The sequence below is a fragment of the Poecile atricapillus genome, chromosome W, assembly GCF_030490865.1.
Source record: "Poecile atricapillus isolate bPoeAtr1 chromosome W, bPoeAtr1.hap1, whole genome shotgun sequence".
Classification (NCBI taxonomy): Eukaryota; Metazoa; Chordata; class Aves; order Passeriformes; family Paridae; genus Poecile; species Poecile atricapillus.
Genome location: NC_081288.1, coordinates 95596682 through 95621633, shown reverse-complemented (window position 1 = coordinate 95621633; position 24952 = coordinate 95596682). Strand labels below are relative to the sequence as shown.

Here is a 24952-nt window from a genome sequence, read left to right as displayed (position 1 = left end):
AAGAAGTAAGAAACCACCCACAGAAGTGATTTCTTTGAGAAAAGCTGCTGGGAGCTTCCTCTATGCCAGGGAAAAGCCAATAGCTGGCTAGTTCAGGGAAAAGCCAATAGCTGGCTAGTTCTGAGAACTGACAACATTTTGCACCATTTAGAAATTAGATCCGCCTCCATAAGATCCACAGTCTAAAAACAACAAGCCCGGGAAATCTCTTTTTGCTTCCAGCCTCGAAAGGTAACTGACCTGTAGTGGGGCCAGCCCCGCTCCCCCTGCGGCCTGGGAGGGGAGCCGGGCTGGACCCAAGTGGCTCCCAGGTGGGGGATGGAGACTGCAGGGTAGCAGCTCCAGGCTGGGCGAGGCCACACAGAAGGATCCAGGCCGAGCCAGGACTTCCCATCCCCCCAATGGCTGCTGGGCAGAGGGAGGGGCACAGCATGGCCTGAAATCCAACACTGACTGCTGTGGCTACTGGGTGAGATATTAACCCTTTCACTAAACAGATGAGACCTGCAGACCTTGATCCTCTCTCCAGGAAGAGAAGAAGAGTGATGACATGTAAAAAAAACATGAAAACACCAAGGTCACTAAAGAAGGAGTCAAGCCTCATATAGAAGGATAATGAAGAGATGCCCTAATGGGGCTGAAAGCTCTCATGATAGGGGCATGGAGATAGACAATGATACACTGAAATATCTCTTTTAATTCATGAGAGAGTATGGGGGGACAAAGTATTCAAACTGTAGATGTGAGCAGAGGCATCCATAATGAAGCCAAGCAGATGTTAAAGTACCTGTGATCCCATGAGAAGCTTGAACAGAGAGAGAGAGATGAGGGTGATGAAGACCCTTTTCCCCCAGGGAGAGAAGAAGAAAACCTCTGTTTCCAGAAATGATCACAGAGACAGACAAAGTGAACCTTTGCCTTTGAACAATTCATCCTTAAAATAATACCCCATGAGTGCATGGCCCATGGACACACTTGTAGTAGAGCTGTGCAAATGGGAAGGATTTCACAATTGCAGAACTTAACCCAGGCAGCTGCTATTTGTGGAAATGAAAAGCCACAAGAGAACTGTTTTCTTGTGGAGAAGTCTCCATTGTATGGCAAGAGAAAACTCCTCTCCCTACAAGAACTGATGAAAGACTATTGTATAGTTAGTAACTGATTTAACAACCCAGGTTTTGTCTCTACGTTGTCAGTTGGGAAAGGAAAGAAGTTAGGCAGGGGGAGGAAAAGTGTTCTAGAAGTTTCATTCTGATGCTTCTTATTCTTGTAGTCCTGTTAATAAAGTTTCTTTATACCTTTTAAGTTTTGAGCCTGTTTTGCCCTTCTCCTGATCCATATCTCACAGCAAGATATGAGTAAGTGCACTGGTAATTTTAACCAGCGCTAAACCCACCACACCATCATAGCATACCAATACAAATAATATCAGTTTTAGGAGACTCCCTTATGAAGGGAACAGAAGATACCATATTCAGATCAGACACACTCCTTAAGAAAGTTTGCTGCCTCTCAGATTAAAGATGTGAAAAGAAAGCTTCCTACCCAGTACAACCCTCAGATTATTATCCAGTATTGATTTTTCAGGTAGGCAACAATGAGGTTGCAACAAGAAGTCTGAGGGCATTGGGATGACTGGTTAAGGGATCAGGGGCACAGGTAGTGTTCTCTATCCTTCCAGTCACAAGGAATGATGAAGGAAGAATCAGGAAGAGCCAGCAACTCAATACCTGGCACCAAGTGTGGTGTCACTGGCAGAACTTGGGGGTTCTTGATCATGGGTCAGTCTATACAACACCAGGCCTGCTGGGTTCACCTGTCTCAAAGGGAGAAAAGGATCTTTGCACAGGAGTTAGCAGGGCTTATTGAAAGAGCTTTAAACTATATTTGAAGGAGAAAAGGGATAAAACCAAGTTTGCTACAGATAAGCTGGAGGAAGGGGTGGGGGGAAGGCATGTGACTGAGGGGTGTGCTAGCAAGGTCCTTTGCTCTGCCATCTCACTGGAGGTAGGAAATGGAAATCCATGTGGCAACAAAGACATAGGGGTTACTGATTTATCAGAAACTATGGAAGTGCCTGAAAAGAATCACATAGGAATGAGGGCTTCTCCCCCTAAAAAGATGGCCAGATCAATGGCCCAGCTGAAGTGCATCTACACCAATGCATGTAGCACGGACAACAAACAGGAGGAGCAATAAACATTGCACAGCTAGAAAACACTATGATATAGTTGCCATCATGGAGACATGGTGGGATGACTTACACAACTGGAATGCTACAGTGGATGGCTATAAACTCTTCAGAAGGGACAGACAAGGCAAGAGAGGCAGCAGGGTAGCCCCTGTATGTTAGGGAGTGTTTTGACTGTCTAGAGCTTGCCGGTGGTGATGAAAGGGTCGTGTGTTTATGGGTAAGGATCAGAGGGAAGGCCAACGAGGCAGATATCTTGGTGGGAGTTTGTTACAGACCACTCAACCACCATGAGGAGGCAGATGAAATATTCTATAAGCAGCTGGGAGAAGTCTCGTGATTGCTGGCCTTTGTTCTCATGGGAGATTTCAACTTACCAGATGTCTGCTGGAAATACAACACATCAAAGAGAAAACAGTCCAGGAAGTTCCTGGAGTGTGCAGAATATAACTTCTTGACACAATGAGAGCCAACTAGGGAACTGCCACCTTGAACTTCCAAAGGACAGACTTTGGCCTCTTTAAGGGCCTGGTTGACAGAGTCCCTTGGGAGGAAGCCCTGAAGGGCAAAGGAGTCCAGGAAACAGTTACTGACCTGCTATGCCACTTATACATCTATGGGGCCAGATGGAATCCACCCAAGAGTACTGAGGGAGCTGGCATAAGGGCTCACCAAGTAACCTGCGATAATTTATTAGCAGTCCTGGTTAACTGGGGAGGTCTCAGGTGACTGGAGGTGAGCAAATATGACACCCATCTACAAGGTTGGCCAAAAGGAGAATCTGGGGAACAACAAGCCTGTCAGCCTGACCTCAGTGCCAGGGAAGGTCATGGAGCAGATCATCTTGAGTGCCCAACATGTATGGGACAATCAGGGGACCAGTCCCAGCCAGCATGGGTTAACAAGGTTGTCATGGGGTGACTTTGTGATGCTTGTATCCCCAATCGCCTTGTTTATGTTACATATTACGTTCTGCACCTTTATAACTGGTTCTGAGAGCGAAGGGGGGAGAAGAAGAAGCATGCAGTTTGTGTTCAGAAAGAGCACTCACTCCCCCGCATCCTGCTCCTGGACTGTATTGTCTGCAGCACAGACAGACAGCGGGACAGAGCGTTCTTTGGCTTTTAGTTGTTGCCGCCCATATTGCTTGGTTTTATTAAGTTCAGAGGTGGTTTACCCCAATTGCTCCCCGGTCATAAAGAATGGTTTGTCCCCAGGTGCCCATCATGGTAAACCCTTCCCATTTTTCCAGATTGTTCCCCATCCATCACCCTAATCCTGCCCCTAAGCCCTGTCAATCTATGTGAACCCCCACCTTTTGTTCCAGTTCTTTCCTTGCCTATCATCCCTTCCTCGACGCCCTATTGATTGTACAGTTGCTTTCCCCCCCCCCGGGTCCCTACCATTGGTCCTGCATATTGTAATCCCCACCCATAACCCCTCCGTGGCTGTTGTCCCATTGGTCACCATACGAGCCGCCCACGGTCCTTAAAACCTGGCGCATGGGGGTGCCCAGGGTCTCGGCTCAGACCTCCCCCCTGTGATCCCAGCCCCGCACCTGTTGGAATAAACTTGTTCCTGGGAAATCGGAGGAGTCTGAGCACTCTTTCTCCCTTCGCCGCATCCTGTGTCGCCCTGTAAGCCCCAACGCCAGAGCGCAGAGGAGCTCTGGAGGTTCCAGGTTGAGCCTCGCAGTGCTAGCCTGGTTCCCCACTCCTGCCGCTGACATCGGCCACAGCTAGCCGAGGCAAAAGAGGCCGATTCGGGCAGCGACATTTAGTTAGTTTTTAGCTGAGGCAGAGAAGTTCCCTGGAGTGTGCTTTTTCCTTGGATCTGTTCAAACCTGCTCTGGACTGAAAACCCAGACAAACCCCAGGAGCTCATGTCTGTGGCCCACCAGGGCCTGGGTCTCTGCACTTGCCAGCGCTGGAGGGGCTGATAAGAGACTGAATGAGCAGAGTTACACCACATGAAAAGGAGTTTTTCTGGATTTGCCATCTCATCGAACAGTGACAGGTTTTACTGTTTAATGTTATTCAATTTCTGTTAAATAAACAGGTTTTTTCCCACTTTTCTCCAAGGAAATCTTTTCCTGAACCAGTTGGGGGAGGGGCCACTTGAATTTGCTTTCTGCAGGGACCCCATTTGGAGGTTCTCTCCCAAATTTGCCCTAAACCAGGACAGAGGTGCAGGTCATTCCTGACCAACCTGATCTCTTTCTATGACCAGGTGACCCACCTAGTGGATGAGGGAAAGACTGGGGACGTGGTCTACCAGCTTCAGTAAGGCCTTTGACACTGTCTCCCACAGCATCCTCCTGGCACAAGCTGCATTGCATGATTTGGATAGGAATACTCTTTGCTAGGTAAAAATCTGGCTGGATGGCCAGGCCCAGAGAGTGGTGGTGAACAGTGCTACATCCAGCTGGGGCCAGTCACTAGTGGTGTTCCTCAGGCCTCAGTATTTGGGCCAGTTCTGTTTAATATCTTTATCAATGATCTTGATGAGGGGATTGAGTGCACCCTCAGTAAGTTTGCAGACAGCACCAATTTGAGCTGGAAAAAGAGGTTGTAGCCGTGCTAGGGGAGGTTTACGCTGGATATTAGGAAAAAAGGTTATTAAGCATTGAAACAGGCTGCCCAGGAAAGTGGTGGAGTCACCACCCCTGGAGGGATTCAAAGATGTGTAGATATGGCACTTAGGGACACAGTTTAGTGGTGGGCTTGGCAGTGTTAGGTTTACAGTTGAACTTGATCTTGAAAGGTCTTTTCCAACTGAAATGAATCCATGATTCTAAGAAAGTTGTTCAGCATGGTTAAGACCAACACTGAGTTTTAGTATTTCTTCAGAATTTCAAAACTGAACTTCAAAGTGTAACTGAGGAAAGCAGAGTTCAGTCCCACACATGCTCATCACTAAATAAGCACAATATCAAAGAACATCTATATAATAACCAGTTTTCCCTGATATACACTTACCTAGTGTAAACAGAACAGTTAGACTTCACTCAAGTTAAGAAATAAATAAAATTGCCTACCTTCCTTTAGGCAATGCTGCAATAACTTCATCTATACAAAACTGTGACAACAGTGTTATGAATATTATTATCTCAAATTAATATCATCTTATGGAGGACCCAAGGATTAAATTGCAATGAAAACATTACACTGTATATGACCACTTTGTTAAATTTCCTTTGACCTTGGGGTATCTCTTGTAATCTGCACAGAAGATGCTACAAGGGATGTTCCAGGGCTCAAAATCACATACTACAGCATATTTTCTAGAATTTCTTCTAATAGATGTCATGTTTTATCACAGATATCAAATTTTATACTGGGCAACTTCTGAAATGAACATCTCACTTCCTTATTTATCACTTCATCACCAAATGTCTCAATTCTGGCACTTCATTATTTTTGCTATAACCTTATGTAATAAATTAATCTGTAAATAAAAATTCGTAAAGATATAAATAAGACATGTATGTGTTGAAATAATATAAAATCCAAAATGTACAAAAAAACCTTTCTCCAAGTCTAGCCGGGAGTTTCCTCCAAAAGGCAACGGATTGCAGCCAACACCCAGATAACGAACATTAGCTCGGAAAATAGACAGGACGAGGGCCATTAGGAAAACAAAAGAACTGGCTCGGAGGAGATACCCATCTCCGGACCTGACCAACGTCCCTGCAGATCTCTGTTGGGAAGCAATCAGGTCGACAAAAGACAAACCTTGGAAAGAGTCGTCGTCGCTAGACCTGAACGCCCCACCTGTCAAACCAGTGTTGGAGATGCAATCAACGGAAACAAAAGGAAAGACTCTGCCGAGATACCCATCGGCACCGATCCCGGATCACACCACTTTTGCCTTGATAACCCAAATTGAAATACATACAGAGTCTCTTTACATATGAGGAGACTCTGTCCGGACACTAGTTAGGTCTATTTTTCCATGCCAGGAAATCCATTCACCGGACAATCAAGGACACTTGGTGAATGGAACCTGCTTGGAATTTTAGCCTGAGGACTTAAAATCTCTATAAAACCCCAAGCCTGAGAGCACTCAGACGTGGATTTGGGAACCCTGCACCTCCGGTGTAGACCCTGTCCACCCAGCGCTGCGCTGACCATTTTTATTGTGGTTTTTCTCGTTGTTTGTTCTTTGTTGTTTATTAATAAATTTCTCTTTTTGATTTTATCCCGAAATTGCCTTTGCATTTATAACAGATTGGTGCCGTGACTCGGATCGGGAAAACTGTGAGAGAATCTCGCTGTCCAGGATGGGTACCCCCACTGATTTTAGCGGCCTGGGGAGCCGAGAGCCTCCGCAGTTCGCTCCGACATCCGAACCAAATTTAGGCTGAGACAAAAACCACAATAAAAAAAGAGACGGATCCAGAGAGCTCAGGAAGGCACGGAGCCTTCGAGAAAACCGCGGCTTGGTAGCTCATAAAAAGTCGACAGTGCACGAAGACACCCTCGCAAGAAAATTGCTGTAAGTATTGTGAGGTTGAGCGGGTGATTGGGCAAGCGTGTGTGAGACGTGATCTGATCACGGAGCGAGTGCGGACTCCAAGGCCGCGTTTCCATCCTCCCGCGAGGGAATTGGCCGGCCGCGGAGGAAGCGATTCGGTGTGAGAAAGACTCTCTCTTCACGTTTGTAAAACCTGGGACTAAAGGGAGTCCCGGGGGACCGATCACAAGGGGCTGAAAGGGGAAGAGGACGTCCAGTTGAGCTCGGGAATTAGTAAACCCTTTCAGCTATCGGACCTAGGAGAAGGTCCAGAGGAAAATCGAGACAGAGGACCCCGGTGCAGCTAACCGAGGTGAGTATTAGCAGATTTTGATTTTCCTGGAAAAAGCGGAACGAACACAACGCAGGACAGGTAAGATTTTTGTTTAAAATATGGGGCAGAGAAAAAGTAAAAAACAAAAGAAAGGCGAGGAAAAGAGTCCTTCCGAGAAAGCGAAGGAATTGTTAGACATCCCACCAGAAAGTCCCTTGGGATGGATGTTGAAATATTGGGAAAATTGTCCCGAAAGGAAAAAGAAATCCAAAGCAAAAATGATCTATTATTGTGCCGAGGTTTGGGGAGGGCAGGAACTGAGAAGCCATCTCACTTGGCCGATACTAGGAACATTTGAAAGGTGTACGTGTAACGAGTTACTCTCTTATGTGGAGAGTAAGGTTCCCTCAGACCCCGAGGAGAAAGAATATGCCAGGCTCTGGTTAACTGCCAGAGTGGGGCTATTCCCAATGAAACTAAAAGGTGGACCGAAGACAGAAACCTGGGAACCCCTTGATCATTTACCCCCTCCATATCACGGGCCGGCAGAGCCTTCTGCGGTGGATCAAGTGGTGCCGTCAGCACCCGCGGGTTCCCCAGGGCAACCGATTGAAGCACACACATCGCGAACAAGGGAGTCGGCACCAGCAGTGGTTCCGGCGACCCTCCCCATGTCCCCGCCTGTGGAAACCCCAGCCGCCACAGCCTCTCCAGAGTCTATGGTGGTGCAAAGCCGGGGATCACCCTATCCACAATTGCCCGTCCGGCTGCCGCAGCCAGGTCCCTCAAACTTAGCAGAGGGAGTTCCTCACGGTAACCTGGCGGCAGCGGACTTTTCACAAATAAAAAAAGAACAGACCCTCAAAAACCCCAGTTCCCCTCCTGCGAGTAGGACTCGTTTTAAAGCAAAGCTGATGAGTGAGGAATGGGAGGAGAATGAGAACGGACACCGAATGTTTCCTCTCAGGGAAGTGCCAACTGCCCCTGGAGTAATTGGGTTCGTGAATGTACCCCTTAACTCAGGGGATGTGCGAGCGTTTAAGAAAGAGATGGGGCGATTGCTAGACGATCAGTTTGGAGTGGCTGAAAGATTGGATGAATTTTTGGGTAGTAGTATTTATACATATGAAGATCTCATGGCCATCCTGAGATCACTGTTTAGTCAAGAGGAAAGAGAAATGATTAAACAAGCTGGTATCAGAGACTGGGAGCGGCGAAACCCGCAGGGGACGCCAGGCGATCAGAAGTGGCCTAGCGTGAGCCCGAGTTGGAACGCCCAGACGGAGGAAGGTAGGAGGAGCATGATTGATCTAAGAAATATCATCGTGCAAGGAATAAGGGAGGCGGTTCCCCGAGGTCAAAATATTAGTAAGGTATTTGGGGAATGCCAGGGGAAGGAGGAATCACCCACCGAATGGTTAGAGAGATTGCGATGAAGTCTGCAGATTTACTCTGGGACTGATCCTAGCTCTCTGGTGGGAGAAGTCTTGCTCAAAACCCAATTTGTGGCAAAATCATGGGAAGATATTAGAAGGAAATTAGAAAAGATTGATGGATGGCAGGAGAAAAGCCTCCAAGAGCTTCTGAGGGAAGCTCAAAAGATTTACATGAGGAGAGAGGATGAGAAACAGAAACTCCAGGCCAAAATATTAGTGGCCGCAGTAAAAGAAGCCCAAAAACAGGATCAGGCACAGGGCAAGTTTAAAACAGTACCGAAAAAGCAACAAGGGTCTCAAAAGGGCAGTTCCGCCTCACGAAAAGACCCTCCAGAGTGTTTTTACTGTAAAAAGGTAGGACACATCCAACGGGACTGTCGACAAAAAATAAAGGAGGAAAAAGTGTTTCAAGAAGACTAGGGAAGTCTTGGGCTTTTTCAGGTGGGGACGGTAACAGCAAAAGAGCCCTTGATAAAATTGAAAGTGGGTCCCCATCGTCAGGAAATAGAATTCCTGGTTGACACGGGAGCTGAAAGAAGCACCCTGCAGAAATTACCCAGGGGATGTGTAGCAAGTAAAGAAAAGGTGGTTGTAATTGGTTCTAAGGGAGATCCCTTCAAGGTCTCTGTAATAAAAGATGTGGAAATTGAATCACAAAATAAAATATGCTTAGGAAATTTGTTATTAGTAGAAGAAGCTGATTACAATTTATTAGGAAGAGATATGATTGTTGCATTAGGTATAAATATTGTTGTAAGGAATTCCGAATTGGTAATAAAGATATTCCACTTGACTCCAAAAGATGAAAGGGAAATTGATCCCAGAGTGTGGCATTCGAAAGGGGAGGTGGGGAAGCTAAATATTACTCCCATCAAAATTGAAATAGAGAACCCAGAAGATCCGATAAGGATCAAGCAATATCCCATCCCGATAGAAGGGAGAAGGGGTTTGAAATTAGTAATCGATGACCTTCTCAGAGGGGGTACCCTCGAACCCTGCATGTCCCAACACAACACCCCCATCCTGGCAGTAAAGAAGGCGGATGGGAGCTTCCGACTGGTTCAGGATCTTAGAGCCGTAAATGCTAGAACCCGAACCAGGTTTCCGGTGGTGGCAAATCCTTATACTTTACTAAACAGACTCTCACCGGAAGATGTATGGTATAGTGTAATTGATTTGAAAGACGCTTTCTGGACCTGCCCTTTGGATGAAAAAAGTAGGAACTTCTTCGCCTTCCAGTGGGAAGATCCGGACACCAACAGAAAGCAACAGCTTAGGTGGACTGTCCTCCCACAGGGATTTGTACAATCTCCAAACCTGTTTGGACAGGCTCTGGAGCAACTACTCACCGAATTTATTCCAGAGGAGGGGACAAAATTACTGCAATATGTAGATGATTTGTTAATTGCCGGGGAATTGGAAGAGAAGGTGAAAAAGAGTACGATTTCTTTATTGAATTTTCTGGGACAGAAAGGATTGAAGGTATCAAAATCCAAACTGCAATTCACAGAGCCCGAGGTAAAATATCTTGGACATAGGATATCTCAGGGGAAAAAGAAATTAGATCCTGAGAGAGTGGCGGGAATTCTCGTGCTCCCTGCCCCAAAAACAAAAAGACAGATTAGACAATTTTTAGGGCTCCTGGGATATTGCAGACAGTGGATTGAAGGATTCAGTGAGAAGGTAAAATTTCTGTATGAAAGATTAAACACTGACAGATTGAAATGGACAGTACAAGATGAAACTAAATTTCAAGAATTAAAGAATGCCCTCATAACTGCCCCAGTACTAACCTTACCTGACACAAATAAAGAGTTTCAGCTGTTTGTAGACGTAAGTGGACAAACAGCACAGGGAGTTCTGACCCAGGAATGGGCAGGAAAGAAAAAGCCTATAGGATTTTTGTGAAAAATTCTAGATCCAGTCAGTCGAGGCTGGCCTACTTGCTTGCAGGCAATTGTGGCGGTAGCCTTGTTGGTCGGGGAAGCTAAAAAGGTAACTTTTGGAGCTCCTTTGATAGTTTTCACCCCACATGATGTAAGGAATATCTTACAACAGAAAGCAGAAAAATGGTTAACTGATTCAAGGCGTCTGAAATACGAAGCCATGTTAATCAGCTCACCAGACCTGGAACTAAAAACAACTGCAGCGCAGAACCCGGCGTAATTTTTGTTTGGAGAACCAACAGGTAAGCTACTTCATAATTGCATCGAGACAGTAGAACTGCAAACAAAGGTTAGGCCTGACTTGGAGGATCAGGAATTGGAAGGAGGAGAAAAATGGTTCATTGATTGTTGCAGCGGCCTCAGGGAGGCAAAGAGTTAACATTGTTCCACCCCAAACCCCTTGTGAAGGGCGGCCCAGGAGTTCTGATTGGGTTTGAGTCCCTGGGGGGTTCTCCCTTGCTGTGTTTCTAATGGTCCCTGACCCTGAACTCCACCCTCAAAGGTGTAAACCCTCGGGGGTTCTGTCCCTCAAAAACCTCTGCTGTGCCTCTGTTCGGGGCTCTCTGTTCTGGACCTGAGTTTGTTCTCATGCTGAATAAATGGTTTCATGAACGGGAGCCCGTCTCGTTGGTGTTTCATGCTGGTCCCCAGAACCCTGCTGCTTCCCTGGACAAGATCCTGAGGTTGCAGGCTGCAACAAATGGTGGAGAATGCGGGCATCCAGGAGAACAGCAGGAGCGGCTCCATGGACACCTCGTAAGTCCCCGGCTGATGGCTTGAGAGCCGGCGAGACCCCCGCCTTGGAAAGGAGGACTCGAGAGTACCTGGCAGGGAGACTGGGTTGAGAGTGCCTCGGGCATGGGGGAAGAAAAGGGATTACGGAGGTGGGGGAGCCGAGACCAGACGCTGGGACAAACACCTTACATCACCCAACGAGACGTATTATGGACGATATCAACATTATGGACGATTCTATTAACACTATGGACGATTATGGACGATTATATCAACATTATGGACGATTATGGACGGTATGGATCTTCCGGTGGGCTGTTTTTGTCTTCTGTAGAGTTCCTTTTTTGGTGTATACCTTCCTGTACCTTCCCCTTTCCTCTGTTCCTAAGGGCAGGACAAAGGGTGAAAAAAGCTAAGATGGCTCGGGGTTGCTGCCGTCTGCCCGCCGTTCCGTGTCCTCCTTCACCCCCTGTCTTTCCATATTCCCGTTCCCTGGCCGGGAAAGCCTGTCCCGGCCTCCCCCCCCATCCCAAGATGGCGCCGGCCACGCGGTCTGGGATCCCTGGTTTCCCGCCTTGCTCCTTCTTTTCCGGTCCCAAACCTTCCCTTCCCGAACCTCCCAGTAACTCCTGCTTGGCCCCATCCCTTTGTTCGGTGCTCCACCCCTGGGGGCTGTGCTTTTCTATCGTGGGCAACACCTCCTCTGGGGAAATCGAAACTGTAACCGAGCTCCGAAAGCCAGTGTTTCACCCAGATCATCTAAAGGGGCGACGCCCACATGGGAGCCGGAGCCGAAGCTGGAGATCGAAGAATTCTGCCCCTCGTGAGAGGAGATCTAAGAGCTGCACCCTTCCTAACAAAGAATCCTAAACTGGAAGAGACTGAACAAAAAAAATATTATGTTTGTATTAAGTACCATCACCGTTTAATTTGCCCGGCGTGGTCCAAGGTTTAAGTGTTTCTTTTTAATTTTGTTTTTTTTCTGTTTGCCTAATGTGTTTTGTGATTGAGCTATTGGTGTCCCACAAAGCAAAGTGGGTGCTCTGTGGAAGAAGTGAGATTTTAAGGTGTATGTTTAGAAACATTTTAAGCTCCTAATTAAAATTTGAAAAAAAAAAAAAAAAGGAGCAGATGTTGCAGCGGCCTCAGGGAGGCAAAGAGTTAACATTGTTCCACCCCAAACCCCTTGTGAAGGGCGGCCCAGGAGTTCTGATTGGGTTTGAGTCCCTGGGGGGTTCTCCCTTGCTGTGTTTCTAATGGTCCCTGACCCTGAACTCCACCCTCAAAGGTGTAAACCCTCGGGGGTTCTGTCCCTCAAAAACCTCTGCTGTGCCTCTGTTCGGGGCTCTCTGTTCTGGACCTGAGTTTGTTCTCATGCTGAATAAATGGTTTCATGAACGGGAGCCCGTCTCGTTGGTGTTTCATGCTGGTCCCCAGAACCCTGCTGCTTCCCTGGACAAGATCCTGAGGTTGCAGGCTGCAACAATTGATGGCTCCTCAAGAATGGTGGAAAGAAAATGAAAATCAGGATATGCCATCATAAATGGCATGACAGGACAAACCATAGAATCGGGTCCCCTGAAAGCAAGTTGGTCGGCACAGGCTTGTGAGCTATTTGCTCTCCTAAGAGCACTTCAGGGCTTGAAAGGAAAAAGGGGAACCATTTACACCGACTCAAGGTATGCATTTGGAGTAGTGCATACTTTTGGAAAAATATGGGAAGAGAGGGGGTTGATTAACACAAAAGGAAAAGATTTAATACACGGAGAAATAATCAGACAAATTTTAGAAGCAGTCAGAGAGCCACAGGAGATATCGGTTGTTCATGTAAAAGGACACCAAACTGGGTGGCAATTCCACACAAGGGGGAACAATCTAGCAGACAAAGAAGCCAAACGAGCGGCTTTGTTGACGGTAAGTATTCCTGAGATAGTCCTGAGGGATCCACCAGAAGTTTCCTTGCTTCCGTCGGAGAAGGAGCTGGAAGAATTCAAGAAGGTAGGAAGCTACCTCAAAGAAGGAAAATGGTGGTTACCAGACAGGAGGGAGCTAGTCCCAAAGGGAATAGCAAAGGGAATACTCAGAAGGTTGCACGAACAGACGCATTGGGGAACTAGGGCATTGGCCGAACAATTTTTAAAGTTCTTTGGGTGTAAAGGAATCTTCGAGCTTGCAAAACAAGAGGTGCAGGGATGTGTGATATGCCAAAAAGTAAATCGATCAAATTTTAAGCAATCAAACTGGGGAGGCCGGCTACTCTCGTACCGGCCGTTTGAAAGAATCCAAGTGGATTTCACAGAATTACCAAAAATTGGTAGAAATAAATTTTTACTGGTAATAGTAGATAAACTGACACATTGGGTAGAAGCTTTTCCCAGAGCGAAAGCGACAGCCCAAACAGTGTCTAAAATTCTACTAGAGGAAATAATTCCAAGATATGGGATAGTGGACCATATTGACTCAGATCAAGGCACTCATTTCACTTCAAAAATTATTAAACAATTATCGGAAGCATTAGGGATAAGATGGCAATATCACACTCCCTGGCATCCTCAGAGCTCGGGGCAAGTAGAAAGAATGAATCAGACATTAAAATCGCAACTGTCCAAACTAATAATTGAAACAAAAATGTCCTGGATCAAATGTCTCCCCTTGGCACTGTTGAATATTAGAACCATGCCACATTCTGAAACCGGCTTGTCCCCCTTTGAAATGCTATATGGAATGCCATATAAGCATGGAATGCCGGTGGCACATCCCCAAGTGGAGGATGTGCAACTACAACCATATCTCATTTCTATAAATAAAAACTTACAGGAACTGAGGAGAAGAGGATTGATTCCTCAAAGTACCACGCTGGGATTTCCCATTCATCAAATTCGACCAGAAGATAAAGTTCTAATCAAAGTGTGGAAGGAGCTTCCCCTGAGCCCTCACTGGGAAGGCCCATTCCTCGTCCTCTTGACTACGGATACAGCGGTTCGAACTGCCGAGAAGGGCTGGACGCACTCCTCTCGAGCAAAGAAAGTCTCAAACTACAAAGTCAACCCTCTTTGCTACAATAAAGCAAACTTAAAGCCGTGCACAATGGGTGGAAAAATGTATTGGGAGGGGAAAAATTTAAAACATGAAACAAAAACGTCATTTAATAATGAACCTATAATTTTAGATTTGTTAAAAAGTGATGATGATCGAGTGTGCTTGCAGTTTGACCAAGTATTCTGTTTTTCGAAAGACAATGAAGGGTTAGATCCGGAAAATAAAATAAAACAACTAACCCTGGAGTTAAAGAGACGAGAAATGGAAAGCAAGAAAAAAAGATTAGAACAGGAAAGGCTAAATTCCCTCAGTGAACAATATGAACAGTTAGAAAAACAATACAACAGCTGGAACTTACCCAGCCCCAATCAAAATTTATTTATAGATCTAATGCAGGAAATTGCCACTAAATTAGGCTTATCCAATTGTTAGATATGTGGTGGTCTGAAATCGGCCGAAAGATGGCCATGGAAGGGAGAGGAATTAACCCCGGAACAATTGCTAAAATGGACAGGATTGAAATTATCTAAAACAACACGGAGACCCGAGGGTTGGGTAATTGATAAGAGAATAATTGAAACATTTTGCATTAGCCGGGAGGGAAAAGAATTTAACGATTTAGTGGGATACACCAGTGTGTAAACACTCTCACGGTAAATTCAGATAAAAAAACGAAGGTCTGGCAACCAGAACCACCCGAGGGTTATTGGAGCCACTCTCGGGAAAATAACTGTGAATGGGTAGACATAATTGGACTCTGTTAGAATAAAAACCATGGGGCAAATCCCTTCCATGCATTTATAGGCCTGAGGGACTATTGGGAGGACCCGGCAAAATCAAATAAAGGTTGGGAGGCACTGGACGGGATTTACTGAATATGCGGAAAGAAAGCATACAGTGAATTGCCAAAGAAATGGAAAGGATCCTGCACACTTGGGATAATTCGGCCTTTTTTCTTTACATTACCTAAAGATGAAAGTAAGTCTTTAGGTGCTCCCCTCTTTGAAACATTGGCCCGGCAAAAGAGGGAATTGAAACGAGAACTACCGATGGCAGGAGGCAACCAAAAGTGGAAAGAGGAGGAGTGGCCTGCCGAAAGAATCATTCAATATTATGGGCCCGCTACCTGGGCAAATGACGGCAGCTGGGGTTACCGAACCCCCATTTATCTCCTCAATCGGCTTATTAGGTTGCAGGCTGTAGTAGAAGTGGTCTTGAATCACACTTCAGAAGCCCTAGAACTCCTAGCGAAACAACATTCACAGATGAGAGCTTTTGTATATCAAAATAGATTAGCTCTCGACTATTTGCTAGCTGAGGAGGGAGGAGTGTGTGGTAGATATAATGAGTCCGAGTGTTGCATGGAGATTGATGACTATGGGGAAACTATAAAGGGATTAGCTGCTGAAATAAAAAAGGTGGCACATGTGCCAGTCCAAAAGTGGAATTCCATTTTACAAGCCTCCTGGTGGGATCAAATTTTTGGACAGGGGGCTTGGTGGAAAAAGCTAGTCTTCTTTATAGGATGTTCGGTTGCCGGAATAGTCTTCCTACCTTGTCTGATTCCTTGTTTGATCAGATTGATACATTCTGTAGTACAAGGAATGCAGATTGCCACCCTCCCAATAGACCCGGAAAAAGCACAAGGGAAAACAACCCTTCTTTCTAAACTAATGAAGTTAGAAGAAGAGAAAGAAAGTAAAAATGCAATCAAAGCCTTAGAGGAATTTGAAACCAAACACATGTTAACTCAAGAAAATAGTGAAGATACACTAACAAACTGGGAAGAAAGATGAAAGTGAGTAAGAGGAATACTAGTATTCCTTTTCCAGTAATGGTTTGATTAAAATACGAATTTTTAATAGGATGAATTATTAGGCGGGGGACTGTAATAAATTAATCTGTAAATAAAAATTCGTAAAGATATAAATAAGACATGTATGTGTTGAAATAATATAAAATCCAAAATGTACAAAAAAACCTTTCTCCAAGTCTAGCCGGGAGTTTCCTCCAAAAGGCAACGGATTGCAGCCAATTGCAGCCAACACCCAGATAACGAACATTAGCTCGGAAAATAGACAGGACGAGGGCCATCAGGAAAACAAAAGAACTAGCTCGGAGGAGATACCCATCTCCGGACCTGACCAACGTCCCTGCAGATCTCTGTTGGGAAGCAATCAGGTCGACAAAAGACAAACCTCGGAAAGAGTCGTCGTCGCTAGACCTGAACGCCCCACCTGTCAAACCAGTGTTGGAGATGCAATCAACGGAAACAAAAGGAAAGACTCTGCCGAGATACCCATTGGCACCGATCCTGGATCACACCACTTTTGCCTTGATAACCAAAATTAAAATACATACAGAGTCTCTTTACATATGAGGAGACTCTGTCCGGACACTAGTTAGGTCTATTTTTCCATGCCAGGAAATCCATTCACCGGACAATCAAGGACACTTGGTGAATGGAACCTGCTTGGAATTTTAGCCTGAGGACTTAAAATCTCTATAAAACCCCAAGCCTGAGAGCACTCAGACGTGGATTTGGGAACCCTGCACCTCCGGTGTAGACCCTGTCCACCCAGCGCTGCGCTGACCATTTTTATTGTGGTTTTTCTCGTTGTTTGTTCTTTGTTGTTTATTAATAAATTTCTCTTTTTGATTTTATCCCGAAATTGCCTTTGCATTTATAACACTTAGATAAAACAAGAGCATCAAGAAAACTGGATGAAAAATATAAATTAATTCTCACTGCTGCCAAATTGATAAAACTTATTTTCTATTATTGTTTTCCCTACATGTAAAAATCTAAGTATCACCTGTTTTTTGTGAAAATACTAACTCAGATAACAAATAACTCACAGGCCAGCTTTTAAAATTTCTATCATAGTATAAACTCAACTTGTATGACCTCAAATAATTTAGGATATAGTTATTTGTTTTCAAGGGTATTCTCTTTCCCCAGAATTTCAAGAAATAAGTGTGGTAAAGAAAGTTTTAAAGAACCCTTATGTCAAATTAAATCTGCATTACTGCTGAACTTGAAAATATCCTGAAGTATTGTTGGAGGTTAGGATTTTTCCCTTTTTTTTTTTTCTTTCTATCGGGGAATTTTCTCCCATTTGTTGCCTAGGAGATGGTGGTGATGGGTGCTTAAGAGGAACAGGTTATGTGCTGGGGGGCAGGGGTGCAGTTGGCTTCCCTCTTGGCTGGGGAATTTTCTCTTGGGAGGGGCAGGGATGCCACGAGATTTTGGCTGGGGGGTGAGGGTCTGGGCTCAGCTCCTCGCTCTCAGATCAGAGGGGAGACGGCCAGGCTGCAGTTGCTGTGGGAAGAATTCGCCGCCACTGAGGAGTTCCATCTTTTACTGCTTCTCCTACTGTGAGTGAAGCTTTGCTCATAAGAGTGGCCGTTAAACTGGGACCTTATCAATACCTGATCTCACTGGAAAGGACCTTTCCATCTACTTGGATGTCTCAGGGAAAACCTGGGACCCCTCTCCCCTCCACAGTACTGTCTCGGTGCCTCCTGGCTGTTTGCAGGACCCTGCTGATTTTCTGCCACTGCTTTGGGTCTCTTGCTACACTTTAACCCAACACCCCATGTCCGCTCACCCCCTGTAACTTGCTGTGGAGTTTCTGCAACATTTTGTTTGCCACCCCAGGTGTGCTTGCATGTGCTGTTCCAGCCTGCTACGGTCCATTTCACAACCCAGAGGGGCACTGTGACCAGCTCTCCTCGCCCCGCCTGCAGTGAGTTTGCAAAGGAAGCTCTTTTCTCTCTCTCTCTCTCCTGCCGACTGAGTAGCCATTACCCATGTGGCTAGGAGGCTGAGCTCACGCCACAGCGCCTCCTGCAGCTGCGGGGGAATCATCAAACCTGCCCTGCCCAGCCGGGAGCCAACAGCGCCCCTGCCGGCTGTGACCATAACTACACCAAAGGGAAAAGCACTTGACAGCAGAGAGAAGGCTGTTGTTGGGTTTCTGGGTTTGTTTGTTGTTGCTGCTGCTGTTGTTTGTTTGCCTTGTTATACATATATATATACATACATTAGTAAAGAACTGTTATTTGTTTTCCCATATCTTTGCCTGAAAGCCCTGTAATTTCAAAGTTATAATGATTCAGAAGGAAAGGGGTCACATTTTCCATTCCAAGGGAGGTTCCCACCTTCCTTGGCAGACACCTGTCCTTTAAACCAGGACAAATATGCTTGTCCAAAGCAAGACCTACAAAAAGACCCTCAAAAGGCAGCCTCTGCTATCTTATTTGCTTATTTTTTAAAAACAGGGAGGGTTCCACCCCAGTGGAGCTAAGGTTATCAAAGCCTCTCTGTGCTCCATTTGCCCTCTTACATAGCATGAAAGAAACAAAGCAACAGCAGTAATCTCAATGCCTGCCAATTTTTAATCTCATGTCCAGATATAAAAGTCCATAATTTAAACTGGAAAACTATTAAAGCATGCAACTTCATATATTATATTCACTTTTTCTTATCTAAAAGAAATGTCTCATTTTTGAAACACATTGTACATCTATTAAGAAGAGACTGAACTCAGTAGTGGTTTACATGCAAGATTCTCCTCTGCCCCAAAATTCCCTTCTCAGTATCATCTTTTCCAATCCTCATTTTAAAAGACTGCAAACGTAAGTAGCAAACAAAACAAATCACACCTTGAAATGGACACTCCAAATGAAGGAAGCTGTGAAAATACTGAAAATTGTGCTTTATTTAATTTTTGTTTGCTATTTTGATTCTGTGCAATCACCAAGAAATTAAGAGAATCAGTAGAATGGACAGCACCTAAATTAATATATGCTTCTTTGCTAAACTGAAAGATGTATTATAAAATGTAAAATATATTACAAGTACTCATTGGCTCAGAGAACAACTGCAATAGGGTATTCTCCAGAAGCAAAATATTGTGTGAAATTACAGTGCATTACCCAGTTTTTAGTCAATAAATACAAGACTTACTATAGTATTTTCTACAGATAGGAGGACTTTGGAAGGGAAGATGTCTGAAGATGTGGAAGGGAAGATAGCTGAAGTTGTTTGGTAATGTGACCAAATGATCAACTGGATTTTTACATATCAAAGGTTAAAGGATTTTTAAATAAACAGATATTTTAAGATGTGACACCCAAACACACACATATTTAACTGTGCAAGAGAAACACAAAACCATAATTTTTTTTTAACCAATCATTTGCTCTCATCACTTTGTCTATCTTAAATCCTTTTCCATGGAGCTCCAATAGCATCTCTTCAGACTCCAGTGTTTTCAACCTAGTGCTGACTAGTCTCTCACAAAAGAGTGAAGAATGTAATTACATGATTAGTGTTCTTGTTAATGCAATTGGATCCCATGTGCTCAAAAGGTTCATTCAAACCTGATCTTTGTTTTTAACTACTTATGGACCTGATTCAACAACCAAAACTTTTACCTCTTATGTCAACTCCACTTACCTACATTACACCTTACAGAATGCAGTAAAATCCCTCCTCATTTTCAGGCAGATAGCTCAGGGCTTGACTGCACAAGAAAGTTATATCAGTTTAGCTTAAACTTGCCTATGTCAATTTTCAAAATCCTGTGTGGAACCATTTCTTTAAATTTAAGGCTGGCTTATGCTTTTTTTTTTTTTTTTTTTAAGGAATGGACTCAAACTCAGCTGATGTGAAGCAGACTGAAATAAAGGCATCTATTTGGACTTTTGCAGTGATTTAGCTTATTTGGTTTAAAAATCAGACCTGTGCTTTTTATTCTCCAATGAGAATTACTCATCTCTCCACAATTCTCTGCTACTGACTTTCCTTGTTTCTCTATAAGAAAGGTGGGCAAACTGTAGTGCACATACCACTCATGTCTGCTTTGTGATATGCTCAATGCTGAACTGAGCCACAGTTCCTGGCTCTTACTGCTTTTACACAGGCAGCAGAGTAACTGCCTACTAAGTCCTATAAAGGCTCTGTAAACAGTTAGGAAATACTGGAGCCACCGTCTGCATTCAACAACAATGAACAGCTCTACTGCCCCCAGGCAGACCTGCACTTCTAGTTCAGGATATAGAAAGAGGGCCATAACATGGTGAAGTATGAAGACCAGGATTAGGGTGATGGTGTACACAGAGGGATAAATGAGGTTCCACTTTGTACTTACTGGAAGTGAAGATTCAGGATTTGGACATGTGCAAGGGGAAAGGATGTGGCTGAAATGAAAAACTGGAGTAAACTTCTGCAGGTGTGCGAATGGATAGGGAAGGTGAGTATGAGCATTGGACTGCAATCCTAGCTTGCAAGACAAGAACATCTAGTAGGAAAGCTGGAAGCAGAAAAGCCATAAATGAGAGTCTGGTTTTGTGTGATAAGAAAGACATGTGACTCTGAATGCCAGAAGTTACTAACGATGATCATATACCTAACTAGGTTTGGAAGCCCCTGGTCTGTGCTACCTCACCATAATTTCTGCAAGTATTTCCTTTTTGGTTTCTAATAGAATAACAGTTTCCTCACATCCTCACATTCCATGACCTCCATGTTCACATTCATAAACAGATTATTATATACACTGATTTATCATGTATATGATAGATCACATACATAAACCAAACAACACTGTCTCTACACACATATATATCTACCAATGAAATATTTTTAAAATAAAATTTCAGTATGAATTACAGCCCTGATCCTGAGGCCCTATAGCTTCTGTATATTATACACATAAATATATATTCATTTTTTCAACCATCATATAGATATGAAATCTATCAAAATATATAGAAAACCTATCCAAGTTATCCAAATCAATACTATAAAAAAAATTTAAAGAAGTGGAATAGGTGACCAAAATATTCTACTGTTACATGTATTTGAATGTTCAAAGAATCTGGAACTGAATTAACTAGTAAAATTTATTTCTGTGATCAAATCTACTCAAAGTTACAACATAATTAACACATGAAAATAATGTTAAAAACAGTCTGTCCTGGGGTGACTTTATGATGCTTGTATCCCAAATAATCTGTTCTGCTTCTGCTGGATATTAAGTTCTGCATCTTTAAGACTGGCTCTGAGAGCGAATGGGGGGGGGGGGGAGGAAGTGCGCAGTTTGTGTTCAGAAAGAGCACTCACTCCCCCCGCATGCTTCCCCAGACTGTGTTGTCTGCAGCACGGACAGACAGCAGGACAGAGCGCTCCTTTGCTTTTAGTTAGTTTTTAGCTAGCTGAGGCAGAGAAGTTCCCCGGACTGTTTTATTCTTTTTCCTTGGATCTGTTTAAACCTGGTCTGGACTGAAAACCCAAGAAAACACTGGGAGCTCACACCTGTGGCCAACCGGGGCCTGTGCCTCGGCACTTTCCAGCGCCAGAGGGACTGATAAGAACCTGAGCGAGCTGAGCTACACCCCACAACAAACACTTTCTGGATTTATAATCTCTTTGAACAGCAAGAGGTTTTATTGTTAATATTATTCAATTTTTATGCCTGTAGATACTTTGCTTGTTAAATAAACAGTTTTTTCCACTTTTCTCCAAGGAAATTTTTTCCCAAACCAGTTGGGGGAGGGGCCCCATTCAGAAGTTTTCTCCCAAATTTGCCCTAAACCAGGACACAATCCTAGCCCTTTCAAACAAAAAAGCAAAGAAAAATCCTCCCCCTGTTGCATATCACCGATGCAATTCTACTGACAATAATGCATTGATCCATGCAAAGTTTCACAAACCTGTGGTCCAAACTTTAATGACAGTGACAACACTGAGTCTACAGAAGGAGATCTTTATCAATGAAACATTTCAAAAATAAAATCTCAGTATTGATTTTAGCCCTGATCTTTAGACCACAAAGATTCTGAATATCAACTTTTATGAAGGAGGATTGTACTTGGCCTTCTGCCACTCTCCTTTGTAGTTATAGCATCTTGGTGTGCCCAAAGTAGGAATAGGAATTAAATTTGATTGAATTAAAATCTATTCCAGCTCTGCCAGTCTGCTGGACAGCTCTGTGTGTACCTATCACCTGATTATAAGATAACTCAGTCCCTGGCGTTGCTCCGATTTACAACATGAACCTAAAATTAAACATATATATCGGTTCTCTTGAATATCTGCATACGAGCACTCCTAAACTGTAATCTAAATAAATAGACTAGAAAAACATGTCAGATAATCCAATAAGTCTACATTCATAAACCCACCATTAATGTTATTTTTACCTTCCTGCCACAAGGCATGCTTAGCTCAATTTAGCATTTGTGCTTATATTTATATAAATTTCAGAAGTCTCTTAAATCTGTGTCACTGCCTATATCCAATGCTAAAAATGGTCCTTAGTCAATATTAATTCTAACTAGAGCCTTCCACCTTTAAGACAGAGTAAACTTCTTTTTAACCCTGTTTTTGCAGGATCATAATTATCCCTTTGCATTATAATGCTTTGAGTATAATCTAACTAGATATTTTCACAGAATGGGTCAGGTGGAAGGGACCGCAGTGGGTCATCTAGTCCCACACCCCTGCTCAAGCAGTCATCCTAGAGTACATGGCACAGGATTGCATCCAGACAGTTCTTGAATATCTCCAGTAAGGGAGACTCCACAACCTCTCAGGGCAATCTGTTCCAGTATGCAGTCACCCACACAGTAAAGTTCTTCCTCAAGAAAAATTTTGAACAAATACATTCTAAAGTAATAATGATCATATAAAAACTATTATTCCCAACTGTGAGCAGCTTTCCTCCATCCTCCCACATATAACACCAAAATGACTACAGTTCACACAGCATATGCAAAGTGAGGACTTTTAGAAACAGACCATAAACAGTTATTTTTACATATAGATGAGATTCTTAATTAGAAACATAGGCTCACTTTCCAATTCTAACAAAGGCTCCTTGTATGATCTTGGGCATGCAATTATTTTTTCTGTTTAATTACTCACAAATTAACGTTTTGTTCAATGACTGTTGTAAGGATTTACTACTATCTGGGAAATATTCAAATACCACATTAAGGACTACTTAAACAGCCAAGAAGGCAAGCAAACAAGTTATGAACCTGTGGCAGCCAGAGCGCATAGCAGAACAAGCCTCACAGTAGGAGGATCTCTTGGATCTTGAGTGCAAATTCAAGGGAGCGGAATTGTTACCTTCACAGCAAGTAAATAAAGAGCTTGAAGACTGGGCAAACCACTTATGCCAAGCCCAAAAGGCGTTTGTGCCATTTGTACAGTCACTCCACAAAGGTTTTACGAGTTCCATCAGCTATTTCCATTAAGCACCTAACTAAGCAACTAATGCTCCCCAAGGAAGCAAACAAACAGAAGTACAAAACAATCACCGAATTTCACTCCTTTCGAATATTTCTTAAAAAAAAAAAACAAAAAAAAAAAACCCCACCTAGCCAGATCTGGTCAGCAGGGACCCTATACACCATGGAAAATAAAAAAGGCAGGAAATATGGACACTTTCTTATATTCCCCAGGTGACTTTCACCGCAAGGCTGAAGGGACACCAGCTGTAGCACTGGGAGGAGCCGAGGGAGCTGGAGAGGTGGGTGGATGCCCGGTCCTCCCCCACCATACATCCATCCGGACGAGACGACACAGCCCACCAACGACAGCGGGAAGAGAGGCAGCAGCCTAGGTCCGAGCCCTCATGGCTCCCCTCCCAGCGGCGGCGCGAAAACCCATAACGGCTGCCGGGTCCGCGGCTGGCTGCCCAGCTACCCAATCGGCTCGACTGCCGCCCGTAGGCATGCAGGCAGAGGCTGACGGAGATAGGACGTCCCAGCCCGCCCCTCGTAACCCAAACACCTACCCACACCATCCCAGACCCCGACGGCAGAGAAGTGGCGAGGGAGTGAAGTAGCCCGTCTTCTGCCTTCGCAGCTCAGTGCCGAAACCCACTAGGGCTTCTGAAATGGCTGAACAAAGGGAACCTCGCTCCGTTGCCACCACCCCTCCGATTGGCCGGGGCGGGGCTCGGCGCGCGGTGCAGGGCGGGGCGCCACTGGCCGGTTACCGTGGCAACGGCGTCCCAGTCAGGGTTCCGTGGCCTCGGGTGTGATAGAGACGGCAGTGAAATGGTAGCCCGGACCTTGGAGCCCCGGGCCCTGCCCTCAGCTTCTCCCGAGCTCCCACTTGTGCGGAAAATCACGCTGTGAAAAGCCAGTGTTCATAAAAGAGACAGAGGAGTCCTGCAACTTTATTCGAATAAAGGGAGAGAATCCACTGGGGCACACCCCTGTGGGGTTTCTCTCTCGAGGTTTGGGAGGACGCAGCCTCCTTTTATCCTAAACTCCCGACCGCATGTTGCCCTCTTCCTTTCTCCATTGCTGAGGTACAAGGAAGGTACAACCTTCCCAAATCGCCTACTGATGCCCAAAACTAGGTGTAATAGATTGTTATTGTTTGTTAATCAAATTTTAATCAAACTTAATATATTGTGATTGCTTTGCTTTTAATACATATAATTGCTGAGACAAGTGATTGCTAAAGCATGTGAGTGCTGAAACTGTAAAAAGGCCTGACCACAGTATCCGGCTGTGCAAACAAGAATAGGAACATCTTGTTATGAGATATATACTGTAAATTGCATAACTGGTATAGGACCAACGCCCAAGCACTGAGGTAGACTACAAGTCTTCATCCCACGACCACCAGGAGGCAGATTACGACCACCTAGCAACAGGTGGCACAAGCTCAGATGCAACCCAGGAAGAAGCAATGAAGACATACAGGAACTGTATATAAGGGGAAACTTTTTCAAGCTAAGGCGTGTGTGCCGTTAGTGAAGCAGAGGCTTCCCGGCCACCGCCCAGT

At 44.5% G+C, this 24952-nt stretch overlaps 1 protein-coding gene across 2 annotated transcripts in view; it reads right to left on the bottom strand.

Annotated features, from left to right (window-relative positions):
- The window catches only part of LOC131591632 (transportin-1-like), a 171627-nt gene extending 147566 nt beyond the window's left edge, over positions 1–24061 (bottom strand). The window contains exon 1 of one of the 2 annotated variants that reach the window (XM_058862531.1): positions 23949–24061. The gene's annotated coding sequence lies outside the window, so the exon portion shown is untranslated. The remainder of the gene's footprint in view (positions 1–23948) is intronic. The other variant, XM_058862532.1, reaches the window with a different exon arrangement.
- Positions 24062–24952: the final 891 nt, after the last annotated feature.